Below are 14816 nucleotides of genomic sequence, written 5' to 3' on the forward strand. Positions count from 1 at the left end.
ACTGTCAAGAAAAAAAAAATAATGAGCAAAATAATAAAATTGAACTCATCAAACAGCTGAGATTGTAAGGCAACCAGGTAAAATGGGTCCTAATGTTTAACTAACTCCTCCAAGTGTAAATAGAACAAATAGCTGTATTTTGAGCCAAATTAGAAGAAATGTGGCAGTCATGAAAGCAAATAGTGGCAGAAAAACTGAACTTTTTCCAAGCTTTAAATTTCAAATGAGGTTATCCTGAGAGTTCTAAAGACTCATGTATCTTATACCAATCTTCTGTTAAGAGTCTTCATTAAATGTTCATAAAATAATTCAGGGAAAGGCAGAGGGCCTGAGAAAGCTCTCTAATACCCGACAGTAGCACAGATGTGTGGTACTAGGAGATCGTAGAGAATTCCATGAAACTCTGAGTCTTGCATGTGAATCAGGAGGTTATCATCTATCTTAGAGGGCAGCCACACACTCCATCTTATTTGGAGCATATTTAGGAATGAATCAACCACTATCTGCCAATGGAGAAGAGCAGAAAACCCTCTGTTTACTTCAATCCCAGTAAAGGTCAGCAGCAACTGGGAATGTGGCGAAAATTCTGTCTCCTACACTTAAACTCACCAAAAAGATTCTGCTGACAGATGGGTAGAAAGTGTACCTGTGCCTGCACACTTGCACAAAAAGAAAACAGATGTGCATCTACCTGGAAAGAAAGCTTCAAAACTCTCCAGATTGTTGGTTTCTCCTAAGAGCATGATGGAATTTCTATAAGGATCACATTAATTCTATTGATCAATTTTGTTGGAAATGATATCATTAAAATAGTAAGTCTTATTACTTCTGAATCTGAATATGGTTTATCTTTACATTTATTGAGGCGCTTTATATCACAACAACAGTTTTTAGTCTTGGGCATATACGTCAGGCACATTGCTTATCAGATTTATCCTTAAGTATTTTGTACTTTTTCTGATATATTTTAAATTTTATCTCAGCAATAGCAGAGATAAAAAAAAAAAGTTCAAGGCCATTCTCAGCAACTTACTAAGACTATTTCAAAATAAATAAATAAATAATAATAATAATAATAATAATAATAATAATAATACTATAATACTATTATTTATAAAACTATTATACTTAATAGTTGACCAAAGGGAATTACTTCAATTTTAAACATTTGATTTCACCAAATGAATGGCATTGCATTTTTGTTTTCAATATCCAACTATTAGTTGCTTACGTATAAAAGTGTACTTGATTTTTTGGTAGTAATTTGTATCACTCCACTCTACTAATCTCACTTTGTTTTAGAACCTTTTGTTTTAATTTTTTTATTTGGTGAGATATTCAACATAGATCATCATGTCATCTGTGAATAAAGATAGTTTTCTTCTTCCTTTACAATTTGGATGCCTTTTTATTCACTTGGCTTATTGTAACAGGTGAAATCTTTTGCACTTCATAGAAGGGGCCTGAGCATCTACCTTTGTTGTTTTTGGTTTTAGGAGGAAAGCATACCAACTTTAACCATAAAATACAATATTAGCTGTACATTTTTTATAGATAATTAGTTTTGGGGTTGAGGATATTCTTTTCTATGTCTGTTCACTGACAGGTTTTGCAGGAGTCACTGTTAGATGTCATACAATAATTTTTCTGGATTTATTGTGTTGAACATGTGGCTTATCTTTGATAGTATGTGTTTATGGAAAACCATGTTGGTTAATTTATGAAAGTGCAATAACCCTTATATTCCAAATATAAGTCTCAGTTGGTATATTTTGCATTTTATTTGAAATATTTCTATTTGTTAATGAAGTATATTGGTATAAGGGTTTTTATGTAAAAATATTTAACATTTCTGGTCTCATAAATAAGTTGAAGTATTCTCTCTTCAATTTCCTGAAAGATTTTACATATAATTAGCATTATTTCCTTAAATAAATTTTTCGTAAAATTCCCTAAAAAAGTCATTTAGGGATAATGTGTTCTTTCAAGTAAAGTGGTTGTGTCTTTCAAAGAGGTAGTGTCTTTTGAGGAATTTGTCCTTTATATCTATCTTTCAAATTTACTAACACAAAATTCTTTATAGTATTTTTTTCTACCTTGAATATCTATGAAATCTGTACTGATACAAATAAACTGTCTCATTGCAGGTATTGACAATTTGTATTTTAACTTTTTTTCTCAAATTCCAATTTGTTTGAATGTAATTTTTTAGAACAGTCCCTAATGATCCTATGAGTTTTAAAAATATCTGTGGTGACATTTTCATTTTTAATCTCTAATTCTTTTGATTTGAATGTTTTCTTTCTCCTTTTGACTAATTTTGTTAAGAGTTTATCAGTCTTGTTTACCATTTCGATTAGCCAACTCTTTATTGCATCAATCCTTTGTATTGTTTTGTTATTCTGCATTTCATAAATTTCTGCTCTGATGCTAATTATTTCGTTTCTTTTACTAGTTCTGGACATAGTTTATTCTTAGTTTTCTTATTATTATTGTTTGGTACCAAGGATAGAACTAAGGGGTACTTAACTACTGAGCCACACCCCCAGCCCTTTTTTTAATATATTTTATTTTGAGACAGGGTCTCACTGAGTTGCTTAGGTCCTTGCTAAGTTGCTGAGGCTGGCATTGAACTCATGATCCTCCTGCCTCAGCCTCCCAGGTTATTGGGATTACAGGCATGTGCCACCACACCTGGCTTATTCTTACTTTTCTTGAACCTTGAACATTAGATTGGCTTATTTGGAATAACTCTGCTTTTGTAGTTAATGTGTGCACACAACGCTACAAACTCTCCTCTTAGAACTGCTTTTGTAGTATTTCAGAGATTCTAACAAGTTGTCCTCTGTTCTTGTGTGTTTCTAAATACTTAATTGTATTACTGATAACAAATATATCTCTATTCTTATAATTTTAATCAATTTCTGCTTTTAATATGTTGTCATCCAGCATATAATATAGTCTTGATTTTTAATATACTTTCTGGCAATCTTTGCTTTCACTGAGTTAATTAGTTAATTAAAAATTAATATCACTAGTGATATATTATTTGTGTATGATTTGTTTTCTAAAACTGTATAACTTTGACAATTTTTACATTTTCATTATCCATATGTTTTGAAAATATTTCTATTTGTCATTAAATTCAAGCAATTTGGCTGATAGGCTTTAGTGTAGTTTCATGGGCTTTGTGTTTGTTGTAGTTCTTGAATCTGTGAGTTTATCGTTTTCATCAAGTTATAAATATTTCAATCATTGTAAATATTTTCATCAGAATTGTAAATATTTATTATTTTTTTCCTGTTCTCCCCCATCCCTTTTCAGGGACTCCTTATGTTTCTTGCATTTTACCCACTTTATTTCACAGTTAAACTTAATACTAGTCTCTCAAGTAAGTAGTTGGTTTAGATTGTTCTCTCAGATCAGGACCATGATATGTGGTTATTTTGCTTGCATCTTATCTTTAAGAGTAGGTGATGTAAATCATGATCTGACTTCTTGGTTTAGTCAATGCTAGATGGTATTTTCTGCCTAATTTGGTCTTAGCCTGTATTTTGCTGGATGTGTTGCACTGTAGTTTATACTACACGTAGGTTTTTATTGTGCATGCTATAGTGTTTCATGCATAATCACCTCACCCATAATTACGGCATTTGTTTTCAACTAAGAAAACTTCATGGGCTTACATCAAGAGACTATGTGAAATTCTGAGTCCTCTCTTTGTTATGTTTATGAGAACTAAAGATTGCTTAAATTCAACTTGAATATTCATTGGCCAAACAATTATGTCCCATCAAATTTATTTTTAAGTAGCTCATCCCCAAATCAATGAGAGTATAGAAGCATTTCAAGCCAGAGGTAGATTGTCAGTGCTTTCTGTACTTAGATTTCTCATCAATCAAAATAATATACATATATACTCTAGGACATTAGTTTGGAGATAAAATATGGAAGATTCTTCAATTCCCTTCCACCTTTATTATTTACAAAACCCTTTGGTAGGATACAAGAGAAATTTTATTTTTCTTCCTTTTCTAGTCTAGCAAGACTTTAAAGAGTAAACATAGGGTTTTCTATTTTTTCTATTTTCTATGTCATATCATTCTTTCTGAATACATTAATTGAATGGAGTAAAAGTACCTTCATGCCTTTATTTAAATTATGGGCTTAGAAGAGAGACTGACTCAGAGACAAAGGAATATAAATCAGATGCTATTAAAGAACACTATACCTGTTCTAATGTAAGAAAATTAAATTGTGTACACATTAAAACTTTTGCGTCCTCAATATTAATCTCTAAAACAGACAATTAGAATAAATGATTCCAAGTGTGTCTCATTTTATGATGCAGAGAGAAGTTTATTGGAAGCTTTTATCAGAACTCTAAATTCATACTGATTTATGTGAAACACTAACACAGCCAGCTGTGCAGATTGTTCTCCACAGCAAATGCTTTTGCAGGACACAGGAGAAATTAACCAACCTCCTAGGGGAGATGACACATATAAATGTGATCCCTTGAAGCCATTTGATCAATCTGATCTTATTCATTCAAGACAACACTGAATAAAAAATTGGGGGAAACATCATTAGGGAAACCTTCTGAGACTTTGAAAATGTGGAAGTTGTAGCTGATATTTGGTGTCTCAAACCACCATGAGAGTAAGAATAAGAACATGATGACTGTGGCAAACTAATGTGCCTTTCATTCAGTCCCAAGTTGCCTCCCTTTAGATGCTTCTGATGTAGTGGTGGAATTCTTGCAACTATGCCTCAGTGGACTACCATATATATGGAATTTGACATTTTTCTCTCCTCAAGTTCTGTTTCACCAATGCATAAAATTAAAGTTATACCATTAATGTGCCTTGTATGTTATCACACTAACACTGTCAGAAGTACCCAGGGTACTGTTCATTTCCTCTGATGTTTGCCTCAAGGCAACCTAGTCTTGCTTCCAACAGCCTCCTGGTTTCTGCTGTATGCCGCATCTCTTGACAAATACACAGCAGATGACTGTAAAACTGAGCATGCCTTAAGCCTTTTATGTCCCATAGAGTTGGAAGTTAGACACTGCTTTGTTTTTTCCCCAACTGCTTTATTACAGCATGCTCTAATCCCAGGAATCAAGTATGAATCCATGGGACTTTTCCAGATGCCAAGCCCAGTGAGAGACACTAGGCTGTGTTGAAAATCAGTGTTCCCCTCTAACTCTTTCCAATTGTTTCTGACTATGATTTTTGACAATCTTCTCTTAGAGTCCATTCTTCAGTGAAAATCTTTTCAGTTTCTTTTACCTATCTTAATGCTGTCCCTAGTACATGTCCAGAAGCAGCCAAAAGTTTAGAAAAATATATTAACCAAATTGGAGAACATTGGAAAAATAACAGGCTTCCAGTAACAGAAAAATCAAGCATTCTGATTTTTCTGTTAGTATTTCAGTTATTAGTAAGTCATAATGAGTCTTCATAAAAGAAACTCAATCTCAAATATCCATCATTAATTACAGCTATATACTAAGATTTCTAAAATCATGGCACTGTCATCTCCTTTTCTCAATTTTTATATTCAAGAGTCTCATCCTTTTGTGTTCCTTACCTCAATGCTAGCAGAGAATTCCAATGTAAAATGATCAGCATTTATTGAGTACTACGACATGTTAGGCACTATGGGCAGTTCTTCTACAGTTCTTAACTAGCCATAACTTCCCATGATGTTACCTTCATCCATTTTCATCTTAGCATGGAAGAAACTTAAAGTTTACTTTTCTTGTTCACAGAAAGATAGAATTCAATGCCTTACATATTGAGAAATGTGTATTAGAGGTGTCAAACAGTGCAATACCATTCCCGGTACATTGGTCTCATCCTCCTTTGAATATTACCATCAAGATTAATTGAACGGAGTACATATAAGTGAAGGAAATCATAAATCTAAAAGCAATGACACTGTTTCTTTCATTTTGGCTCTGACTAGGCTTCCATCTGATCATATAATGGGGAGAGAGAACCTCACCAAACTAGATGTGCCCCTACTTTTCTCCCTCACTAGCTACATGATAGATAAATTCCAACATGGAAACTCAATCCAAAGAGAAAATGATGCGAAGAGAGAGAGGAACTTAAAAGAGTACAAGGAAGTGGAAATGTCACACAGACACAAAAAAATCTCAGCTACATGGAAGGAAGATGATTGGAACCTCACTAATTTCAGCAGATAGATAAATCAGTTCAGGATGATAGCCCAATTACCATAATGGACCCACATAAGAACTTTACATTTTTGGAAGATGGAAAAAAAATTTTGTAAAATGAAAAACTCTTATTTCCCCTTCAGCTTCCAGAATGCTACTAACACTTGGATTTTCTTCCAGCTTAATTTGAAAGACCTGAAAAGCCATTTTAAAGCAAATTAGAGATTTACAATTACTAAATAGTTAAAATGGGTGGCCAAATTATGTCATAGCACACAACTTGTACTTCAAAGCTGCCTGGTGCAAAAACCAATTCTCTCTCTCTCTCTCTCTCTCTCTCTCTCTCTCTCTCACACACACACACACACACACACACGCACCCACACACACATGAACGCACACCCACACCCTCACACACATAACCCCTATGCATACACACACCCCAAGCATGTGTTTCTGAAGAAGTTTTGATGAACAAGCTCAGTATTTTTTTTTCAATAAATGACAGGAAGCTCTACTTGTCTACAACATGAACAAAAATTCATAAGTATGAAGGTGAGATGAACAAGGGAGGGATAAAACAAGGAAAAATGCCCCCCAAACCCTGCAATCTTTGCCATTGTCACAATCTCTTTCATAGTACTACTTGTGTATATAATATATAACATGCATTATTATATGTAAGACAAATATTTGTTGTTTCCTTTATAAATAACAAATATGCTGTCATTCTCCTCTTGAAATATGTATTCTACTTACTGTGAATTTTCCTTTCAAACATTTACCAAGTTCCAGATCTGATTTTTCCCAAGATACCCAAAGTCTGCTCCAATTGTGTATATGTGTTCTCTCTTTGAATTCTCTGAAACCCCATAATTTTAATATCATTACATAGGATTGTAGTCCTATTTTCAATTCATTTTTTAAAAATCCATGTATTGTTTTCATTGTTCATGGTATTTATACATGTGATTGTCTTCTCTTTATCCCTATAGTCTCCTGTATTGCCAACTATTTCTCCTTATTCTTCTTCAAAACTTGGCATTAGTTCTATGACCAGAATAGAAAAGATTGAATACCTTGATTGATTTGTCCTAGAAAAATATAGATATAATATAAAAATAATTTTTAAAATATCTTTGGCCCAACCTGGATAGAATACAAGGGTGAAAAACTTTTGGTGGTGAAGGCCATTTTCCCTCTCATCTTTTCTCTTTATCCCAAATATAACTATTTTCTTGGTAACAAAAACTATCATCCACTGTGTAAGGGGAATCTAATAAGATTTTCCATTTAATGTTGAGAGCCCAAAGAATTTAACCAATAGTACAAAATGAAGAATCTGAAGTGTAAGAACAAATGAGAAAAATAATACACTGTACAAAAGGCAAATACAAGAAATACAAATGTGTGATGGCAGAAAAGCTATGAAGAAATTTATAATTATAAGCCCTTAATAGGATTAAAGGCCATAGCATAGTAAATGTGTAGGCCTATAAACCTCAAGTAAAGTTGTTTTGTGTTGGCAATGCCTTTAGGTGACAGGTATAAAAAAATAAAATAAAATATCCACACCTCTGTCAGGAATCAAAAATTTATTCACCAAAAAATAAAAATGCAAAGTCAAAATCATAAGACACAGAATGAGAATCAGCTAACTAACCAACAGATGAAAAAAAAAGAAGGTAAAATATTCAAGTATTAGAATTATAAAACTCAAAATGCAATATAGTTCTGTATAATATGTTTAAAAACATAAAATAAATGCTTAATAATATGGGGAATTTAACTAGCAAGTTAAAAATTTACGAAATCCAACAATGGGATCCTAATTAGAACAAGTTATACTCCATGCATGTATAATATGTCAAAATACATTCTATTGTCATGTATAGCTAAAAAGAACAAATACAGAAAAATGTGAAAAGAGAAATTAGAATAAAACATCCAAAAACTGAAAACAAAATGGATGAATTAGGATGTAGAACTAACATTGAAGGTTAAAGAGATGAAGAATTGTACAATATTGAAGAGCTATTAAGATTCATGTGGAACCCTGTGGGAGATCTAGCATAAACATTATTGGAATTCTTATAATAAATAGTGAAGAGAATGTGCAACGGAAGCATTTTTAAGAGATTATGACTAAATATTCAAGAAAATGCAAATAACATCAATTCTAAGAAATCCAACACAGTCCAAGCAAGATAAATAAAAAAAAAGATATCCAGACACAAACGTCACACAGTCAACAAACACAATTCCAAAGGGGGAAAAAAAGAGAAAAATCTTTAATACAGGGGGTTAAGGCAAATCATGAAAACAAATTAGAATATCAGTTAGACTGACAGTTGACCTCACAGCAGCCACAAATTCCAGAATATGATGGAAAATTATCATTAATATGTTGAGAGAATAAACTTACTGTTACCTTATACCCAGAAAGTGATTTTTGATAAATAAATAGAAAATAATACCTTTTAAACCAGCAAAACTTAAGGCATATTATAACCCTTCTCCATTGATAAAAAAAAATCCTCTAAAGAAAATTCTAAGAGGTTTACTCAAGGGTGCCAATTCTCCATCCAAGGGTGCAACTTTGTCCCACATAGGATTTTTCACAATACATAGAGTTGTCATTGGTTGTCACAATTGAGAGGAAGGTAGTACTGCTATCTAGTGAATAATGACCATGTCTGGCTACTAACCATTCTACAGTGTACGGGACAACATTCCCAGCAAAGAATTATCAGGCCCACAATGTCACTAGTATTGAGGTTAAGAAACTCTAATTAGGGAGTGCAAGGCAGACTTAGTGAAGTGTGATATACAAAGAGGAGTATTAGATAAATATCATTGGAAAATAAACAGATCAATCTTAACCAACTTAGTGTTTTAGTTTGAGAGATGAAAATAAAGTTTATCATTTGCTTTTCCATATGCCTAATGATATCATCAATTAAAAGTGATCAACAACAACATGAATTTTAAAAAATTAGTTTAAAAGCTTTCAAGTCTTTTGTGTGTATGTGTTTTTTTAAGCAGGAAACTGGAGAAATTAAATAGCTTTAGACATCATTAATATAGCAAGGTAGAATAGTTAAGGGTTACAACTTAGAGTAAAAAAGCAGGAGAAAGTGGCAGAAGAAAAATATCTAAAAGAAGGCACAAAACAAATAAATAAACAAAATAGAAAAAAGACAAAGCACCATTGGACTCCCCCAAATAAAACTTTTTAAAGATGCCTAGATTTGCATTTTTCTTTCTAGTCTCCTCAAAGACCATTCACTAGTTGACCTATTTCAGTTTCCCAGATTTTTTTCATTACAACAGAAATGATCATCATGTCACTTAAAGTAATGGGCAATCTACCATCTTCAGCTTATCTGACTTTTAAATTACATTTAAATTACATTTGCATCTTTGCCTAATCCCTTCTTTGAACATTGTCTTCCTGTGTATTCACATTTCCCTGTCTTTCTCTGAACTCCCTTTCTGCACTTTCTCAGTTTAACTTCTCCTGAAGGCTAATTGCTACACAAGCTCATCCACTTCCCTGGTTTCAATTACCACCAATTTGTTGAAACATTTTTTTTTCACAATACCTTTATTTTATTTAGTTATATGTGGTGCTGAGGATTGAACCCAGGACCTCACACATGCTAGGCAAGTGCTCTACCACTGAGCCACAACCCCAGCCCTTGTTGGAATTTTTAAGTATGTATTTCTAAGTCAGATTCCTACTCTAAGTTCTAGGTCAATATATCATTTTTAGTCTAACTTCTTTATTTGTATGGATTTTAAAGACATAAAAATCAACATGTCTAAAATGCAATTCATTAACTCCTCTCTCTCAAATCTAATCAAATTATGACTAATATTTTAGTCATAATCTCTTAAAAATTCTTCCTTTCCAAATTCTCTTCACTATTTATTATAAGAATTCCAATAATGTTTATGCCAGATTTTCTTTTTTTGCCTTAGTAGAGTAACATAGTGTAATAACCTAGGCCCTTAGGATTCATATCTGACCCTCCATTGTCCTCATTCCTCATACTGTGATCAAATTCTGCCAACACTAGTTACAAATGGCACCAAAAGGAGGCTTTTGGGATTTAAATTACACTTTACAATAATGTTCAGCAATATCTCCATCTGTTCTAAACAAATATACCATCTAAATAAAACAGTTCTTGCTACTGCAAACTTAGCTTCAAGTTAAATCTTCCTGGGACTTAATTGCTTCAGTTAAGTCTCTATCATAAAAATTCTAATGTCACCATTGACTCTCTTAACTATCTTTCAAATCCCTTCTCTATACTGAAACTCCAAAATCTAAAAACAATTCAAACAACTCAAAATCTATCCTGTCCTTTTTCTCTTAAAATCCTTCACTAGGAAAAAAAAAAAAAAAAAGAAGAATCCTTCACCAAATCCCCACTGCTTTTAGAAAGGAAAAAAATAATCTCAAAAATTAGCATACTATATACACATACTATATGCACATAATATGTAACCCTAGCCTAGACTCTAAAGACATCACTAATTTTAAATTTGTGTCTCTCTACGTCTGACTTTATGACTCAACCACAGCAAACCAGTTTTCAGAATTTTAAATTTGCTGTTCTCTGCCTACATTAAACAATTCATAATCTCAGATGGGATAGGCACTAAAAGTTCTACCATCAACTGGTCGGTAAAATTTTAAAGAAGGCTTCTTTAAATCCCCCATATGAGTCATTATTTCCATTATAAGCACTCTTATCATGTCTTTTTAATTTTTTATGGAACTTTTAAAAATTCTACACATATAATTGACTAATATTTTCCCACTAAGTGGTAAACTCCCTGAATCAAGGGATATGTCTGCTCTACTTACTATAGACTCAATGTTTAACAAAATGCCTCTATAGATTAGATTTACCTACTCATCTTCTTTTTATACTTCTAATGCCAGCTTGTCTCATAAGTAGCTACTTTAAATAAACAATTCCCCAAAACAAATAATGATAATAATTACTGTTATTATTAATAGGCACGGGACCATTTATATTTATGTTCAGGGGAAAAAGTCTGTAATGAAAACATAATGTTCTATAACACAAGACTGTCAGAATATGCACTCAATTTAAATTAATAAACAAAATACAGTTTCTCACTGTGAAACATAGACTCTTGTAGTTTTATTGCACTCAGGTCTTCTTCAGGAACAAAGAGTACTTTCGTTATATTTGCATAATAAAAGGACTCACTGAAATGTATCTTCCCAGAATAAAGGAACATTATGCTGGAGAGGTAAAATTCTGTTTTAATATAGAAGGCAGATATTGGTGGAAAATTTCAAGTTCTTTCTCAAATATCAGCCTTCACCCATCCTTTCACCTATTAGTCCTTCACAGAGGGTCTCCTAGTGAGTATGTATAAATGTGTATGCATATGTATGTATTTTTTAATGTGTGTATATGGGTTTGAGAATTATGTCTTTTATTATGTATGAGTACTGTAATGTGATTGTATATGTGCTTGTGTTTGGATATGGGTATGTGTATACTGCTTGTGTCTGTGAGTCAGTTTATCATTTCTGTGACCAACACCTGACAAGAACAACCTAAAGGAGGACAAGTTTATTTTGGGCTCATGATTTCAGAGGTTCAGTTCAGAGTCAGCTGACTCCAATGTTCTGGGGCTGAGGTGAGGCAGAGCATCATGGCAGAAGGATGTACCATAGGAGAGCTGTTCAACTTATGGTAGCCAGGAATCCCGTTAAGTGAGGAGCCAGGGACTAAATATATTCTCCAAGGATATGTTCCCAATGGTCTACTACCTCCAGCCACACCTCACCTGCGTACAGTTACCACCTAGTACCCCTATTCAAATTATTATTCTATCAAATGGATTAATCCACTGATGAAGTCATGGTTCTCTTTATTACCTTAAAGACGAATTTCTAAACTTGTCTGCATTAGGGATCATGGATTCAAAATATGAGCTTTCCAGGAGGAATTTCTAGAACCAAAACTATAACATATATGTTCAAATGGATCTGCTGTAAATAATAACATAAAGATTATTTATAGGTATTAAGGTTCTTGTTACCCTTCTCTGTTAAAAAGTTCTTTAAAGTGATCATGTATTGCTTAAAAAGTTAAATAAAATAAAACCAAACATTAAAAGTCATATCAAAAAATTTTATAAATTCATTAGGTAAAAGTTTCATTAGGTCAAAGTCAATTGGCTTGGATAATATTTAAATAGCAATAGAACAACTTCTATCTCCTGATCTCCTTTAGCAGCTAGTCTCCTTTCTTGGAGAATAGCCTCTAATGCTCTCTTTCACTGAGGAAAATTCTGAAATTTTTATTGGTAGAAGTCAGTTCCTAAATTATCTCAGAAACCATCATTCTTAATTTACCATTGCAAATATTTAAAACTTCTCAATTTTCCTTCCTGTTCTCTCTTGGAGTTTTGCATGCTACTTCATTAATGTGAGCTTATCAATAGGCAAATACACACTATCTCAGTGAATGGGCAACTTGCACTTTCTATGAACTCTATAAATAAATTGGTTGACTATGTATTTCCCCATAGACTCAGCATCCTTAGCAAAAGCCAAAGACTCTTAACTTTATTCTCTCAGTTTTTCATTGTGTCAGCTAAAACTGCTTTGTGCCTTGGCTTTACTGCAACACTAACTCCTCATTCCACAAAAGGCAGAAGGCTCCACCTCTTATGTTTTCTTCATTGAGGCTTCTTAAAGAAGCCTGGAGCAACTGGGATTCATAAGGGATCACAAGGGATTATAAGGGATCTACATCTTGCATCATTGTATTTATTTTTTTAAAATTTTTCCTGCCTCTACTTCTGGATTCAAAGACTGAATTAACTTTGTATACTGTTGAAAAAGTAAAAAAAAAAAAAAAAAAAAAAAGCTAAGCCTCTATTTCCTCTGTTTTTCAACCTTCACTTTTAGTGAAACATCAGAATCTAGAAATTATATGTATATGTAAATTATATGTATATAATTGCTTAATTTACATAATTATATGTATATGTATGTGTGTATATGTATGTATATGCTATAATTTCTTAAATTCCCCTGGAGAATTTAAGACACGAGAACAAACTTAGTTTTTTCCAGCAAAACCACCTGAAAATAAAGAAAACTGATTTTTTTCTAAAGTCATAAATTCTAAATGATGGAAAAAACAAGAAACTAGAAGAGAAAATCATAAGAAAAATGGAAATTAAAAATCATATGGACAATTGATACTTGTTAACTAATAAAGAATTTTTTCTTTGTTCCTGGTTTCAGACAGGGAGATTCTCAAACACTGGGAATTTCCCTAGTGATAGAATTGTCTTTGTTATTCATGACACTTTGGATCACCACTGAGTTTAGGTTAATAAGGTGAAGCATGGTGATCCCTAGATAATTTCATGATGGGAGCTGGTCACTCAAAAGACCAAAGACTTAAGGATTGAGACTGTGAGTTACCTGACTTCTGAGGAGGATAAGAACTGTAAATTGAGTTGAATGAGATGGCTAATGATAAATCATGCCTACATGATGAAATGCCAATAAAATCTCTGGACAGTAAGCTCATTAGAGATTACTGGTTGATGAACACATCTATGTGTACAAGGGTGATATATCCTGATTCCACGAGGAGACAGCACAGAGCTCTCTGTTCAGGACCCTGCCACACCTTGTCTTACGCATGTCTTCATTTGACTTTTTCTGTGTTTATATTCTTTAATAAAAGTGCAATTAAATGCATAGCACCTCCTAGGTTCTGCAAGTCATTTCAGTGCAATGTAGAACCTGAGAAGATTATAGGAACCTCACAAATTATTGGCACTAGAAGAGATATGAGAATAGGCTAGAAACCTCTTGAACTCGTGGACAATTTCTGAAGTGAGGGCAGGCTTGTTGTACACTATGACATTTATCTTGTGGGGTCTCTACCAATTCCATGTGATAAGTGTCAGAATTTAATTACAGCATACCCAGTTGGGTTTGGTGTCAGAATAGTACCATATTAAGTTGGTTCTGAATTGCACACTTATTATTATTATTTTTTTTGCATTTTAACATGTTCAAAATTTGAAATGCATTTTACAGTTGATGGTATGACATCCATTAAATGGTACTTTTTTGGTATGTCATATATTAAATGGTAGTTTTTTTCTTTAATGGAATATAAATTAAATGATGGAATTTACAACAGAAGTTAAGATTTGAGGAAATACTAAAAGTAACTAGGCAATACTCTTCGAAAACCTACTTCTCTTAGAACTCAGGGAAGGTAAAAACACAACTTACTCATAGAAAATCATTAAAACTCATAAAATTCATGTGCTTTTGAATTTGAAGATAAAAGAGGTATAGGATTAAAATAATAATAATGAGGAAAATCAATTTTAAACACAGTCAAGAACAAGTCTTTTAGGAAAAATGTGGGGGTGGGGAAGTTTTAAGTTACTTATGTTCACCTTGAATTGTGAATGTTAAGACCATAACTCCAGCCTGCTGATGCCTCTGAGCTTCCAGAATGCTGCCAGAAGAAATGTTACATTTCAAGCTTAGAAAACATACTCTTTGGTATATTTGATAAGGATAAGA

The sequence above is a fragment of the Marmota flaviventris genome, chromosome 4 (assembly GCF_047511675.1).
Source record: "Marmota flaviventris isolate mMarFla1 chromosome 4, mMarFla1.hap1, whole genome shotgun sequence".
In the NCBI taxonomy this organism is placed as follows: domain Eukaryota; kingdom Metazoa; phylum Chordata; class Mammalia; order Rodentia; family Sciuridae; genus Marmota; species Marmota flaviventris.